Genomic DNA, 17,500 nt, shown 5'->3' with positions numbered 1-17,500 from the left:
CGTTCTTTGGCTTTCCCGTCACGTGTGCAATCGTCTCTTTCTTGGCTGCATTGTTATGTGAAGAGTAGCAATACATGTGCATAGCTTTGGAAGGTTATAATATTATGGAAATTCAGCTCGTATAACGGTAGTTATATGAGCCGCAGTTTTCACCATGACGCTAAGTTCACTCATCTTTATTAGACTACATTAGGGCTGATAAATAGTACATAGTGATGACCCATGCCAAGGCCACTTGAGATATATTTACTGGTGGTCACGGTGCACCTTCTTTCAGTGTTGGTCGAGTATCTGTGATTGTTCCACATTTTCTTCCATTCATTCTGTAAGTAGAGGACGGTGGTACACTCATAAATCCTAGGCAACTGACTAAACATTTCTCAACGTCACTCTTCGTACCATGCTTCGAATAGGTACAGAGATCTGAACACCCGTCTGTATTTGTGGTTATGAACGCGAAGGCACAGGAGTCAAGGGAGTGGGACGCCATGATGCAAGCGGCTCATCTTGAGTTGATTAGCTGACTGCCTATTCCCCTTGCCACCAGCTGATTGATTCAGCTCCCTGAGTTGTTACTCTATGCATAACCGAACATTATTTGGCTAGCACATAAAACTGGACTGCGCATTGACAAGCCTCACCTGCTATTTAAACGGGCCGCCCAATCAAGCAGCTGCTGCTAGAAGAGCTCGTCCTTGGGTTGTTTTGGATTTGATAAACCTTCACCACCACCCGTTACAGAGAACTAAATCTAGCACGGTGTTGTGGCCTTAGACCGGGGAGTGTTTCCTCTTTATAGGAAGTCTTGATTAATTAAAATTTCTTGCGATGATATTTTAGTTTATTTTACTTGTCTTTTTTTTTTTTTTTTTTTTTTTTATGTAGGAAGGATACTGGCCAAGGGCAACAAAAATCTAATAAAAAAAAATGCCCACTGAAATGCCAGTCCCTTAAAAGGGTCAAAGCAATGGTCAAAAATTGGTGGATAAGTGTCTTGAAACCTCCCTCTTGAAGGAATTCAAGTCATAGGAAGGTGGAAATACAGAAGCAGGCAAGGAGTTCCAGAGTTTACCAGAGAAAGGGATGAATGATTGAGAATACTGGTTAACTCTTGCGTTAGAGAGGTGGACAGAATAGGAGTGAGAGAAAGAAGAAAGTCTTGTGCAGCGAGGCCGCGGGAGGAGGGGAGGCATGCAGTTAGCAAGATCAGAAGAGCAGTTAGCATGAAAATAGCGGTAGAAGACAGCTAGATATGCAACACTGCGGCGGTGAGAGATTATTATTTACACTCTCTCTCTCACACACACACACACATAAACACGTATATATATATATATATATATATATATATATATATATATATATATATATATATATATATATATATATATATATATATATATATATATATATATATATATATATATATATATATATATATATATATATATATATATATATATATATATATATATATATATATATATATATATATATATACACTCGTATATATACGTACACTCGTATATATATATATATTATTGTTATTATTACTATTATTATTACGGTCCTCGTACCTCTCCAACTAACCATCGGCTTCGAATACCGTCTCGACCACACCGTGGCGATATCATTACGAACGAAGCTTTGGAAACACGTCTCGACTCACGTCTCGATCGAGCTAACCGAGCTTACGACTGACTTCCACCTCCACACTTATCAGTCACACTCGCTTCTCGCAGTTGGAATCATCTTTGTATTTTTTTTCCTGCGGTCTGGGTTCGGTTACATGGAAGTGAGTTAGAAGAAGACGTGACGTACACTCACGCTCTTCATTACGTACACGCCTGAGCTATTTATGTTTGTGTTGTATTTTTGGGTATATATTTGTTTTCATTTATTGTTTATTATTTGGTACATGTTGCGTTCACTTTGTTGTTTGTTAACTTGTATATGTTTTGTAACCTTTGGTTTGGTTTTCTTTATTGCTTAATAGCTTGTATGTTATATTAACTGTACATATTTACTTGAACCCAAGCGGGATCATTGTGTCCTAGGTAAGTTGCACGCGTTATACCCGCATCAGATAATGGATATTTAGTTTAATAATGATTAAGTTTTATTTCATACTCGTTTCACTTCCTTACTAAGGGTACAACACATCCCTAGTTCTTGTGCTGCAAGAAAGGGTACAGCACACCTATAATCAACAAACTTCTATCCGTGCTTGTAACAATTTATGATATAGTATATAATTTTGATTTATTTAATATATAACTTTGATTGTTTGGTTATTTAATATATAACTTTGATTGTTTGGGTATGTTAATTTTACTATGATTATTTGAGTATCTTAATTTTACTATATTTGCAATATGCTTACTATATGCTTATATGCTCGAGTTGTGTGGCGCCCCATCGTGAGGTGGGTGAGGTAAGGGCTGGGACATACCGCAACTGGCTGACAGTGCTTCCTGTTGTCAAGTCATGGTCCAAGGTAACTACCACCTGTTTGTATACTTTTTCACTGAAGGTAATGAAGGCTGCTGGCAAAGAGGTGCAGACAAGAATATTGGTGACAAGGCTGCTGGCTTCGACGGACGTTGTACCTCGGGTTAAACCTTCACGCCGCCACCGAGGCAGCGAAGGAAGAGCTTGGTCGCCATATTGGTGGCGGGAGAATGAACGAAGGTCTCGTGCACCAGGCGGCTGACTTGAGTGCTGAGGCTTTCATAATCACGCCACTTGCACCAAGATCACAGAGGCACACTCTCCGGACGTGAGCCCTGACTCTTGCCTCGGCGAGCGTTGCCCACTGGTGCTTGAACTGCGGCTGACAGCTGAAGTCATCGGTGACAGCAGTAGAACAGTCTTGCTCGTGACTTGCTGAGGATAAAGTCTGATGATGGACAAGAACCTGCACATTTGTAAGCCTTAAAGCAAACGCAAGGATGTAAATGATCTTTCTTCACTAGTGAGGACTGGAATAAAGTTATACCTTGAATTCTGGAGTTTTTAATTGCAGTGACAACATAAAAAGAATGGATGTATTCTTATGTCACATACATACGCATGTCCAGCTGAAATTAAGGTGGATTTTTTTGTTACTAGTCATGACAGCATTTCCTTAAGATTCTTGTATCTTTTCCTGTTGTGGGAACGTAGCGGTTTTAAAACCATGTCTGTTTAATGGTTTAGTTATTGGCAATGAAGCGCGAAACATAGATTTACATCTGATCGAAAGTGTGTAAGTGAAATGTGTGCAGTAAATAATGCAGCAACTGTGTGAGATTACTTTTAAACGGGAGCAGTAAAACGGTTCCTGTTTAGTTTTTGTTGGTGCCTGTGTACCGTCATATTCGACAAATTCTTCCTTCTTCAGGTCTCGCTCACTCAGAATTCCTTGGAGCCGTGATGATGTCGCATTCTATTCTGTTTTATCTATTTATGTATTTTCTCCCCCGACAGACGTGCTAACAGACGCTAGGCCAGGCCCTCTGAAGTGGTACGGCGCGATAGGCTGAATATCCACTGAGTTCTTAATGTGGCGACCCACCCAGCGCGCCCTTAGAAGACCACCACTACTACTGGCATTACAACCTCCAACACAACTGCGACGGTCATCCGAGTCTGCTCTTCGGTAAGGTACGTAAGATATTCTAGTCAGGTATAAAGTAATGTCAACCATGTTAATACTAATTTGCGCTCGTAAATGCAGAACAGACTCAGAGATCTCTGGTATCCACGTCACATAGTTCTGAGTCTTTCGTCTTAATGTGTGCATGTATTCGTGAAGTACTCATCCTCGACCGCTGGCTACGGCGTCTTACTTGTCCGTATTGACATTGCCTTCTGTTGAAAAAAAAAAAAAAAAGACTTCTGTTGAGAGAGAGAGAGAGAGAGAGAGAGAGAGAGAGAAAGAGAAAGGGATAATTAATGAACAAAAATTGGAGTATGCATAGTATCTGGAAAAATTAAGGAGAGATAACGCTCTGCGCAATTTTCCATGTGCAAAAGAGACTGGATACAGGCTGTACAGATTGACAAACCCTCCATGCTTCATTGCTGTTCCCCAAAATTTAAATAGGCGAGATCGGGTTCTCCAGCTTGGGTTTGCATTATTATGGAAGGTTATGAAGTGATCAGACACGTGGTTGTTGGTGGGGTGGCAAGACTGCCCATGTGTTACCCACCAATTAGTTACCGGGGATGCGGTGGTGGTGCAGGTAATGGCCGAGGTAGCGAGAAATACACAATAGGCTTGCCAGGTTAGGAACGGGTGAGGCTAACTGTAGCTTGCTAGGAGATGTAACCCAGCTCTTGAGTGCCAAAATGTAAGTCACCTGTAGATGATGGTGCATGCCATGTGTGTGAGACTGATCAGACGCTTGTGTGTAAGAATAATGGAAAAGTTTACTTGGTGATCAGGATGTTAGTGCTGAGTCATTAGGTAACTTTAAAAGAAGATTAGACAAATTTATGGATGAGGATGATGGAAATAAATAGATACGTCTCATACAGGGACTGGTACGTGTAGGGCTGACGGCTTCTTGCAGCTTCCCTTATTTTCTTATGTATTCAGACTGATTAGTTATTTTAGCAAATCATATCACACATAAACCCATCATTGTCATGATGGAGGAAGCTATGCATCTATAAAGCTTTAAAAGTTTCCACAGCAAAAGTTTATGCGAGTGTATGTTTTGATGGGTGAGACTGTGTCCGTCACACCATCACAACTATAACCGCGTGATATAAATTAGTTTGTCGGTAGGACAGCCTCGCTACTATGAGAGAGAGAGAGAGAGAGAGAGAGAGAGAGAGAGAGAGAGAGAGAGAGAGAGAGAGAGAGAGAGAGAGAGAGAGAGAGAGAGAGAGATAATTTTTTTGATTAAAAAAAAAAAATCTACTATTGCGATTTTTATGACCTGCGTGTTTGCAGAGCTTGGTTAATACAATATTTCTGGTTCATTGGAAGCGTGATTCATCATGCCTCAACTCTACATTCCATTCACTAAGGAGGAAGGAAAGAAAAAAGAAAAAAATAGACTACATCTATCGGCTTGGATATCATCTGGCTAAAATGGACAATATATAGGTAAACTTTGTTGGGTGTTGAGGGGCGGCTACGCCAAACACATTTCCTAGGCCTAAACCGCCAGTGTGGGGGCATCCTGAAACACCATTGTTGTCGAGTAAAAAGAGAGGGCACACCTTCTTGGGAGGCGTCATTCTCTCTTGGCCAAAACCAACATTGTCACTAGAGCGCGTGACTCCACTGAAAAAAAATATGGAACACTGCTCGTACCGTCGTCACTTGCCCCCGGTCCCTCCATCTCACTCTGTCGGACACGGTTCTAACTACAATGCAGCTCTTAACTAAAATTCACTCACCGTAAAACCCCCGCATTGGTTACAGTGTTACTACACACCAACCCTAATGGCACCAACAATAGCAGTAAAAAAAAATAGCAACACGAGAGGCTGCAGCAACACCTTCGTCAAAAAGAAATTTCAAGAATAGGACACTAAGCTCTCTCTCTCTCTCTCTCTCTCTCTCTCTCTCTCTCTCTCTCCTCTCTCTCTCTCTCTCTCTCTCTCTCTCTCTCTCTCTCTCTCTCTCTCTCTCTCTCTCTCTCTCTCTCTCTCTCTCTCTTTTGAGGTAGTGGGGTAGACTCACTTTTCAGCCTTATTTTTTGATGGAATTTGGTTTGTAAACAGAGAGAGGCGTGGTGAATAGGGAGGCGGGGCGGCGGCACCATTCATCCCCAGACCCACGTCAACACGGGAGTGAATCCCTGTGAGTCCCGCTGCCACCCCGCTGCTCCATGCCCCCCATCGGAGCCCACACCCTTCGTACTACTTTTGTTCCTCTGCGGCATAATTAGGCATTAGCCACAAGACAACCTGATTAGTGCGGTATGCGTGGCAGGGTAAAGTCTTACTGAGGCTCCCTGGGCGTGTACTAGTTGTTTACTTTGTACGGAGGCGGTGGCACAGATGATGGATCTTGTGGTGAAGACGGCTGTCAACTGATAAATTAACTGAGTAGAAGACTTGATATTGAAGGTAAACGCCAAGCACAGTGAAAGTGAGTGTTCTATGTTGGCTTTTGACCACGAGTATCCAGTAGGCTTGGTGGGGACAGCTGGTAGGATGTACTCTTATTATGGAGGCTACAGTACCTAGTAATACAGTGGTGCAGAGACTTGGCGGGGATGGCTGGTAGGATGTCAGTGTACTCATATTATGCAGAGTACAGTACAGTTCATTGGTGTGGTGATGCAAGAATTTGATGGGGACAGCTGCATGTGGGAAGTTAATGTAAAGTGTAGGTCCCGGGTATACTGTAGCGGTACCCAGGCTTTGTGGCGAGAGCTGTGTGTGGGGATGTCGAAAAGGTTGTGGTGATGCGAGGCTCGCGTCAGGCGAGAGAGAGGCAGAGAGAGAGAGAGAGAGAGAGAGAGAGAGAGAGAGAGAGAGAGAGAGAGAGAGAGAGAGAGAGAGAGAGACCGTCAGAGTCATTGGTATTGCAGCATTTTGAACCCCGGCGGCTGATAATATTTTAGGTTATTGCATAGGCAGGACATGGCAGGCATTGCATATAAACATGTATACAACATAAACATGCGAGTATATCCCCACCGTAGTTAGGAAACTTTTTGAATTGGTTTTACGTATTCACATTGGTGACGTCGTTTGTCTGCTTGTTTATGTCACACGAGGATCAGCTCGCAAAACCTATAAATTCACACCCACTTATTTTTCCTGCCACTGCTGACATAATAAATACGTCAAGGACTACGCTGGGTATTATTTATACAGTGATGTGACTCTTGTCCGTTTGGGGGAGAGAGTAGGGAAGGAAGACTGCTGTAACGGAAGGAGGAGACGGAGAGAGAGAGAGAGAGAGAGAGAGAGAGAGAGAGAGAGAGAGAGAGAGAGAGAGAGAGAGAGAGAGAGAGAGAGAGAGAGAGAGAGAGAGAGTTCAAGTGATTACATTTTTATCGTAACAGAAAAGGAAAAAAAAAGAATTATTGACAAGCTCATTGGCTTTGATAGAAAAGATGTAACATTAATTAGAAAGTAATGAGAGGAAGACACATGCAATCATCATCGCCATCGTTTGGGAAGCAGCATCCAGGGCGACAGAAATGACGTGTTGCGTTTCAGATGGAGAGATTGTGTGCTGGGCTGGGAAACGAGTCAAGACAAGGCGCACTGTACTCACAGCTCACCTGCATCCCTGTTAGGCGTGGAGGGAGGCAGGCGGGAGTTAGAGCATCCAATAATACAGAGATAATTCCAACAGCCTTTGTTTGAATGAACATAAAAAAAAGTAAAACAAACAAAAAATGATGCAGGTTTAATTAATGTTTTGGAAATTTATGTTTGTGCGTATATTTCTTGTTATTGTACAGTGAACTACTTTGTAATTACTTTTAAATAGGCGATACGGACAGTGTGTATGAGCCACACATGGTGATGAAGGGCGGTCGGCGTGAGCACCGACCGCTGCTCTCACCGGCAAACTGGCCCGCCGCGCGCTCACCTGAACACCACAATATGGGCTACAATTTGTCAGAGCCCCAGCCTGGAATTATGCTGAAATATTAATCCATACTTCATGTTCCAATTACCATCAATCCAACTATTGCTCTTTCAAATATATGCTTGATGCATATATAATGAGGGGCGGTGGCAGGACATGGCGGCTCTTGCTAAAAAGTGGTAAAAATATATTATGGCGGCTTGAACCTGACACGTTATGATGTTCATTGCACCGAGGGATGGCCGCAGTGCTTCCACCCCCGCGCCTGCTTGGTCATTGCCCACATATGTTTCATTATGTGCCCGCGGCAGTCAGGCAGCCAGGCCTGATGCTGTGAAATGAGTGACGGGTTAGGCCACTAAACACGTGGCTTAACGGCTCCCACTCGGTCAGCTCATTAGCACAATGAACAGCCTACTGAACGAGCGGCTGCATCCACTAATGGACGGCTGCGGAAGGAGTATGTTCCAGGGGTACTGGCAGGGGCGTCCCCAGCCGCCGGCACCGGGACACCACGCGGCAGGACAACACTTGTACCTTGTCAGTGTGATGGGAAACATTGGTGATCAGTTGTTAAATATGGGTGAAGGCTGCCGTAGGTTTTCATGTCCTGGCACCACCAGAGGAGGCTGCTCGTGGTGCTCGCTGTATCGTGATGTGCGGCCACACTGGTGCATGCGGCATTAGGGAGGTGATGTGGGGCACACCGGCCGGCCAGGACTGGCTTTAGGACCTGGGGATGGGAAAAATCATCCACTAAATTTTAATACCAATTTGTAACGAAGCACTCGCGGTTGCAACTTGTGAGCTGTCTATCACTCCAAACATTGATGTGTGTGTGTGTGTGTGTGTGTGTGTGTGTGTGCGTGCGTGCGCGCGCGCGCGCACGTGTGTGTGTGTGTGTGTGTGTGTGTGTGTGTGTGTGTGTGTGTGTGTGTGTGTGGTGGGGGGGGTCAATCTCGTCTAACATCATTTTACTAGTACACAATGAAGGTTGCCTTAATATTTCCACATGGCTTCCACGTGTCAGGCTTTGTTAAGGAATTACATATCCACGTGTCTTTTAAGTCGCCCTCTGCCTCTCGCCTTCTGTCAGTTAAAGATTTAGGTTCGTCCTAAAATTCACTCCGTTTCAATATACATAAGTAATAATGGGAAGGCTCTCCACTCTCCTTACCTTCAAGGCTGTCCTTCCCTCGCTTCCTCAGCCACTTACGTATTGACACTCAGGTTTTATCTCCTTTTTCCCTGAATTTCCTTTTCTTCCCACACAAGTATTAAAAAAAAAATCATATTGTGATCGTTCATATGTGCTTGTGTTGTATATCACTGCTATTGCTGGGCTTATGATTTCTTCCAGATCTATAACAAGGACAGAACAAGAAATAACGGATTCAAGCTTGAAAAATCTAAGTTTAAGAAAGAGATAGGAAGAAATTGGTTCTCAGATAGAGTGGTAGATGAATGGAACAGATTCAGTAATCAAGTTGTTAGTGCTAAGGCATTAAGGAGCTTTAAGAGAAGATTAGACGGATTTATGGATGGGGATGATAGGTGGAAATAGGTAGATATATTTCATACAGGGACTGTCACGTGTAAGCCTGATGGCTTCTTGCAGCGTCCCTTATTTCTTATATTCTTATGTTCTTATAATATACTTCAGTTTTCACGGTTGCATAACTGTCGTGCCTGGATGTCCTGAGGCTGGCAAGACTAATGCCAGCCACTAGCAGGCGAGTCCTGAGGTGCCTCGCTTTGCTTTCCCCAAGTCCCCAAGGCCGTGCATCATTCTGAGAAGCACCGCAAATCCTGCTCCACGCAGTGGCGTCTCCGTGCGTTTGTTGTAGATTTATATGAAATTCGCTACGTCTGCATTACCACTTTTTGTCACGTGGTCAGAGGAAGACCGTGCCTGCTGGCCCAGCGTTTCTTGAACACGTGAAGAGTTTTCAGGAAGTTAAAGCATAGTAGAGTAAGTAAAAACTTTTGTCCTGGGGAATTAGTTTGTCATAAAAGAAACTTAACGCTGTGTCTTGGTAAATTAGACAGGCCTGTGTATTTTTGGGATTTAATGATGATGTAGTGCACGGCTGCCGATTACACTTACCAAGGGTGATAAGGATCTGTGGTGGATATAGCTAATAATTGATCTAATAATTGTTGCCGTCTACACACACACACACACACACACACACACACACACACACACACACACACACACACACACACACACACACACGTTACATAAGGGTTTAGTGAGCGGCAAGTTCCGCTGAGGCAATGGTGATTCTTTACGGTCACATTAATTAACGTTTGGTGGGCGGAGTTTTCATAATGGCAGCAGCCCATATAGAGTATACTCATGCTTGTATTGACTCCTCGCACCTCTCCGTCTCAAGAACAGCTTCTAATGGAGAGCCACTTTTACCTTTAGATACTGATGAGGCTGAGGTCGCGTCATGTATCTGAAACTATTACGATGTTATGCTGGTATTGCGGTTTTATCTGTCACCGAAAAAAATATCAGTTAATGTGGTAGATTTTACTTGCTGCCGCGATGTGTTCCCGTGTTTTGCGTGGGCTTGTCACCAAGATGTTCACCACAGACGTTGCACACAGCTACATCTCACAGTAAACACCTCATTGTTATCACCGCGGAGGTGTTTTTTTTTTTTTTTTTCGCTTACCGCAATGAAGGCCCCACCTATTTTGCTCAAATATAACATATACGATATTATTATTTTTATTCTATATTTTATCTTCTGCAGATTAAGCGGGAGAGTCACTGAGATCACAAGCCGGGTATAGGACGCCACCAGTAATACACGGCCGAGCGTATATTGCTGTTTATGATGACCTTGAACCTCGAGCGTGTTATTGCTAACTCCGATGATGAGCTGCCTGTGTGGAGACTTTGATGGCAAGGTTTTGAATTTACTTATTGCCAGGTCGTAAGCTTCGTGATAACCTGAATCCCCAACATGCAATGAATTCCTTTGATCGCTCAAAGACAAATGGCTAATTGGACAAGATATTAACACGTTTGACAATAAAAAAAAAGTAAATAAATAAATAAATGTATATTTGCCACATATCTTTGGTCGACGGTCGTGGCCCCAATTAAGAAAAAAAAAAATTAAAGCGAAAGTAACCCAACTTTATATATATATATATATATATATATATATATATATATATATATATATATATATATATATATATATATATATATATATATATATATATATATATATATATCTTCAGCCTCTCTCACCGCCGCAATGTTGCATCTCTAGCTGTCTTCTACCGCTATTTTCATGCTAACTGCTCTTCTGATCTTGCTAACTGCATGCCTCCCCTCCTCCCAACGCCTCGCTGCACAAGACTTTCTTTTTTCTCTCACTCCTATTCAGTCCACCTCTCTAACGCAAGAGTTAACCAGTATTCTCAATCATTCATCCCTTTCTCTGGTAAACTCTGGAACTCCCTGCCTGCTTCTGTATTTTCACCTTCCTATGACTTGAATTCCTTCAAGAGGGAGGTTTCAAGACACTTATCCATCAGTTTTTGACCACTGCTTTGACCTTTTTATGGGACTGGCATTTCAGTGGGCATTTTTTTTTTTTATTGGATTTTTGTCGCCCTTGGCCAGTGTCCCTCCTACATAAACACACACACACACACACACACACACACACACACACACACACACACATACACACAGATATAGATAGATAGATAGATATTTTATTGACCACAGCAATCAGATAATACCAATGGATTGTACATAATAGTATTACATGATCTACAAGATAATATTAAATTATTATCACTTCCTAATTGTAGTCCATCATCTATTAGTTACTAGAAGTCTATTATTACAAAATAAACGAGCTAAACATGAACACTGGAGAAATATCTATTCTTATGACCCTTGTTTATAAAATATATATATATATATATATATATATATATATATATATATATATATATATATATATATATATATATATATATATATATATATATATATATATATATATATATATATATATATATATATTTATGTAGGAAGGATACTAGCCAAGGGCAACAAAAATCTAATAAAAAAAATGCCCACTGAAATGCCAGTCCCTTAAAAGGGTCAAAGCAGTGGTCAAAAATTGGTGGATAAGTGTCTTGAAACCTCCCTCTTGAAGGAATTCAAGTCATAGGAAGGTGGAAATACAGAAGCAGGCAAGGAGTTCCAGAGTTTACCAGAGAAAGGGATGAATGATTGAGAATACTGGTTAACTCTTGCGTTAGAGAGGTGGACAGAATAGGAGTGAGAGAAAGAAGAAAGTCTTGTGCAGCGAGGCCGCGGAAGGAGGGGAGGCATGCAGTTAGCAAGATCAGAAGAGCAGTTAGCATGAAAATAGCGGTAGAAGACAGCTAGAGATGCAACATTGCGGCGGTGAGAGAGAGGCTGAAGACAGTCAGTTAGAGGAGAGGAGTTGATGAGACGAAAAGCTTTTGATTCCACCCTGTCTAGAACAGCAGTATGAGTGGAACCCCCCCAGACATGTGAAGCATACTTCATACATGGACGGATAAGGCCCTTGTACAGAGTTAGCAGCTGGGGGGGTGAGAAAAACTGACGGAGACGTCTCAGAACACCTAACTTCATAGAAGCTGTTTTAGCTAGAGATGAGATGTGAAGTTTCCAGTTCAGATTATAAGTAAAGGACAGACCGACGATGTTCAGTGTAGAAGAGGGGGACAGTTGAGTGTCATTGAAGAAGAGGGGATAGTTGTCTGGAAGATTGTGTCGAGTTGATAGATGGAGGAATTGAGTTTTTGAGGCATTGAACAATACCAAGTTTGCTCTGCCCCAATCAGAAATTTTAGAAAGATCAGAAGTCAGGCGTTCTGTGGCTTCCCTGCGTGATATGTTTACCTCCTGAAGGGTTGGACGTCTATGAAAAGACGTGGAAAAGTGCAGGGTGGTATCATCAGCATAGGAGTGGATAGGACAAGAAGTTTGGTTTAGAAGATCATTAATGAATAATAAGAAGAGAGTGGGTGACAGGACAGAACCCTGAGGAACACCACTGTTAATATATTTAGGAGAAGAACAGTGACCGTCTACCACAACAGCAATAGAACGGTCAGAAAGGAAACTTGAGATGAAGTTACAGAGAGAAGGATAGAAACTGTAGGAGGGTAGTTTGGAAATCAAAGCTTTGTGCCAGACTCTATCAAAGGCTTTTGATATGTCCAAGGCAACAGCAAAAGTTTCACCAAAGTCTCTAAAAGAGGATGACCAAGACTCAGTAAGGAAAGCCAGAAGATCACCAGTTGGCGGAACCCATACTGGCGATCAGATAGAAGGTTGTGAAGTGATAGATGTTTAAGAATCTTCCTGTTGAGGATAGATTCAAAAACTTTAGATAAGCAGGAAATTAAAGCAATAGGACGGTAGTTTGAGGGATTAGAGCGGTCACCCTTTTTAGGAACAGGTTGAATGTAGGCAAACTTCCAGCAAGAAGGAAAGGTAGATGTTGACAGACAGAGCTGAAAGAGTTTGACTAGGCAAGGTGCAAGCACGGAGGCACAGTTTCGGAGAACAATAGGAGGGACCCCATCAGGTCCATAAGCCTTCCGAGGGTTTAGGCCAGCGAGGGCATGGAAAACATCATTACGAAGAATTTTAATACGTGGCATGAAGTAGTCAGAGGGTGGAGGAGAGGGAGGAACAAGCCCAGAATCCTCCAAGGTAGAGTTTTTTAGTAAAGGTTTGAGCAAAGATTTCAGCTTTAGAAATAGATGTGATAGCAGTGGTGCCATCTGGTTGAAGTAGAGGAGGGAAAGAAGAAGAAGCAAAGTTATTGGAGATATTTTTGGCTAGATGCCAGAAATCACGAGGGGAGTTAGATCTTGAAAGGTTTTGACATTTTCTGTTAATGAAGGAGTTTTTGGCTAGTTGGAGAACAGACTTGGCATGGTTCCGGGCAGAAATATAAAGTGCATGAGATTCTGGTGAAGGAAGGCTTAAGTACCTTTTGTGGGCCACCTCTCTATCATGTATAGCACGAGAACAAGCTGTGTTAAACCAAGGTTTAGAAGGTTTAGGACGAGAAAAAGAGTGAGAAATGTACGCCTCCATGCCAGACACTATCACCTCTGTTATGCGCTCAGCACACAAAGACGGGTCTCTGACACGGAAGCAGTAGTCATTCCAAGGAAAATCAGCAAAATACCGCCTCAGGTCCCCCCAACTAGCAGAGGCAAAACGCCAGAGGCACCTTCGCTTAGGGGGATCCTGAGGAGGGATTGGAGTGATAGGACAAGATAAAGATATGAGATTGTGATCGGAGGAGCCCAACGGAGAAGAAAGGGTGACAGCATAAGCAGAAGGATTAGAGGTCAGGAAAAGGTCAAGAATGTTGGGCGTATCTCCAAGACGGTCAGGAATACGAGTAGGGTGTTGCACCAATTGCTCTAGGTCATGGAGGATAGCAAAGTTGTAGGCTAGTTCACCAGGATGGTCAGTGAAGGGAGAGGAAAGCCAAAGCTGGTGGTGAACATTGAAGTCTCCAAGAATGGAGATCTCTGCAAAAGGGAAGAGGGTCAGATTGTGCTCCACTTTGGAAGTTAAGTAGTCAAAGAATTTCTTATAGTCAGAGGAGTTAGGAGAGAGGTATACAGCACAGATAAATTTAGTATGAGAATGACTCTGTAGTCGTAGCCAGATTGTGGAAAACTCGGAAGATTCAAGAGCGTGGGCACGAGAGCAGGTTAAGTCACTGCGCACATAAACGCAGCATCCAGCTTTGGATCGAAAATGAGGATAGAGAAAGTAGGAGGGAACAGAAAAGGGGCTACTATCAGTTGCCTCAGACACCTGAGTTTCAGTGAGGAAAAGAAGATGAGGTTTAGAAGAAGAGAGGTGATGTTCTACAGATTGAAAATTAGATCTTAGACCGCGAATGTTGCAGAAGTTAATGAAGAAAAAGTTGAGGGGGGTGTCAAGACACTTAGGGTCGTCGACGGAAAGGCAGTCCGACCTGGGGACATTTATGGTCCCCTCCCCAGATGGGGACTCCGAGGCTGGTGTAGGAGTCGCCATGATTTTAAAATTTTTTGAGTGAAGGGTGTGTGTGTTATTAGGTGCTTGTAGTATATATATATATATATATATATATATATATATATATATATATATATATATATATATATATATATATATATATATATATATATATATATATAATAAACAATCATATTCATGACGTCTACTCACTACTATAATTATCAAATCCTCACTAATCCCACAATCGTGTGAAACATATTAAATACAAGTATAATTTATTACTTCTTTAATATATGGTCAAAATGTTATGAACAATCTTACACATAATCTCTGGCGTAAACTGGTCCCCAAACAATTGTTCTAAAGTGGAGAACTGGTATTGATCCCTAAGTTGCTGTGTTAACTGACAATCCTGCACTACATGTCTCTCTGTTTGTAACCCTCCACACACACACAGCCTCTCATTCACCTCCAGTCGACCTCTGTTTCTTTGATTCCACCTGCCAGTCTCACACGCTAAACTATGCCCACTTACTCGAAACTGTGTGAATGATACTCTATAAATATCATTTACTGCATGCTTTACTGTATATATACGGTGTACCAATAAATCTGGGTTAATATCCTTATATGTTGTGCGTCTTGAGGAGTTACTGTTTACCATGTCATCTTTTAATTTCTTCATTACCAAGCTCAGGTCCGGCACATTCGTGTTGATCATCTCTCTGACGGTCCGACTGGTTGGAGTGTTAGAGTTCACTGTTATCCTAATTGTGAAGGCTAATGGATCATCATTATATCCTGACCTCTCATGCCACATACTATATAAAAATTTGTGTTGTCTGTGCCTGATTAAGTCCTTGAAGGGTGGATACCCTGACTCCACGTAGCAAATATCATTACATGTTAGTTTTCTCACTCCTAATAATCTTTTTAGACACCAATTGTACAACTTCACCATCGTTTTCAGATCAGCTCCTATCCAAGATTCACAACCATGAATTAGTGATGACATGAGAGCTGCATCAAATACACGCTTCTTTATCACAAACGGAATATCATTATTTTTTGTGACAAAAGACACAAACTTTAACACATGTGACATCTTATTATTAGCATGGATTTTGACGGCAGAGGTGGTTGAACCATCGCTGGTAAACGGTGACTCTAAATACACATATGTGTCACAATGTTCCACCACCAAGTCGTCCACCACCAAAGGTTCACGATCCCTCTCACTGCCGCTTATCACAAAAAACTTTGTCTTGGATTGGTTAACTTTCATGCCATATTCTGTACAATAATCTTGTAACAAAGATACCTTTCTCATCATATTTGCCCTCGTTGTCGATAATAGCACCGTGTCGTCCATTAGTACAAGTATATGTAGCCATTGTAAAAATCCATCATGTCCACACCCTTCTTTAATTAGTCTCATAAGGTCATTAACGAAGATGATAAAAAATAAACATGAGGTGGGTGATCCTTGTCTCACACCTAGAGTTATCAAGACCACCGCTGTTCCGACCAAGCTTTCTGTCACAGTATACATAGCAATAAGTGCACATAACATAGCTGAGCCACATCCTAGTCTTCGTAACACATAAAATAATTTATGTCTAGGTACTCTGTCATAGGTCTGGGAAAAGTCAATGAATGTTACAAATATAGTTAATTTCCTCCTCCTAGCCATGTCACATAACCTGAGAGCCACTATGTTCTCCACACACCCTCTCTTCTCCTGAGCACCAGCTTGCTCCCTGAAAGGTCTAAACCACTGTCTCAGTCTCGCACACAACACCATGTCGTACACCTTGGCAATACTGTTTATTATACTTATTCCCCTATAGTTTCTCGCATCTGTCCTGTCACCCTTCTTAAAAATTGGAACTAACGTTGCCCTTGTCCAAGCTAATGGGTAACTACCAGAGTACAATATATTATTAAACAAAACACACATATACATAATCCATTGTACTGGCAATAATTTAACAATACCGGGTGATACACCATCAGGACCTGAAGCTTTGTCTGGTTTCAATTGCTTCACTTGTTGTATTTCTAATGGGTTAATAGGGTCATCTAACAAGGGTGTAGACACATCGGTGGAAAAGTCACATTCACTAAGTTTCACATTGTCGGGAGGGTTAAAGTTAGTCTCAACTAACACACACACACACACACACACACACACACACACACACACAGATAGACAGAGACAGACAGAGACACACACACAGACAGAGACAGAGACACACACACACACACACACACACACACACACACACACACACACACACACACAGACAGAGACAGCCAGAGACACACACACAGACAGAGACAGAGACACACACACACACACACACACACACACACACACACACACACACACACACACACACACACACACACACACACACACACAAACAGAGACAGACAGAGACAGACACGCACACAGAGACAGAGACAGACACACACACAGAGACAGAGACAGACACACACACAGAGACAGAGACAGACACACACACAGAGACAGAGATAGACACACACACAGAGACAGAGACAGACACACACACACACACACACACACACAGACAGAGACAGACACACACACAGAGACAGAGACAGAGACAGACACACACACACAGAGACAGAGACAGACACACACACAGAGACAGAGATAGACACACACACAGAGACAGAGACAGACACACACACACACACACACACAGACAGAGACAGACACACACACAGAGACAGAGACAGAGACAGACACACACACAGAGACAGAGATAGACACACACACAGAGACAGAGACAGAGACAGACACACACACAGAGACAGAGACAGACAGAGATAGACACACACACACAGAG

At 42.3% G+C, this 17,500-nt stretch overlaps 2 long non-coding RNA genes across 2 annotated transcripts in view; both read left to right on the top strand.

The window, feature by feature from the left end:
- Positions 1–6,712, top strand: part of LOC135106775 (uncharacterized) — a 21,432-nt gene extending 14,720 nt beyond the window's left edge. The window contains exons 3-4 of the long non-coding RNA XR_010271463.1: positions 3,469–3,645; positions 5,722–6,712. This is a non-coding gene — a long non-coding RNA (uncharacterized LOC135106775). The remainder of the gene's footprint in view (positions 1–3,468; positions 3,646–5,721) is intronic.
- Positions 1,722–3,004, top strand: LOC135106683 (uncharacterized). Its single transcript, XR_010271403.1, has 2 exons — positions 1,722–1,795; positions 2,534–3,004. It is a non-coding gene; the product is annotated as an uncharacterized LOC135106683 (long non-coding RNA).
- Positions 6,713–17,500: the final 10,788 nt, after the last annotated feature.

Source organism: Scylla paramamosain, chromosome 14, assembly GCF_035594125.1.
Source record: "Scylla paramamosain isolate STU-SP2022 chromosome 14, ASM3559412v1, whole genome shotgun sequence".
Taxonomy (NCBI): domain Eukaryota; kingdom Metazoa; phylum Arthropoda; class Malacostraca; order Decapoda; family Portunidae; genus Scylla; species Scylla paramamosain.
This window is presented reverse-complemented; position numbering and strand designations above follow the sequence as displayed.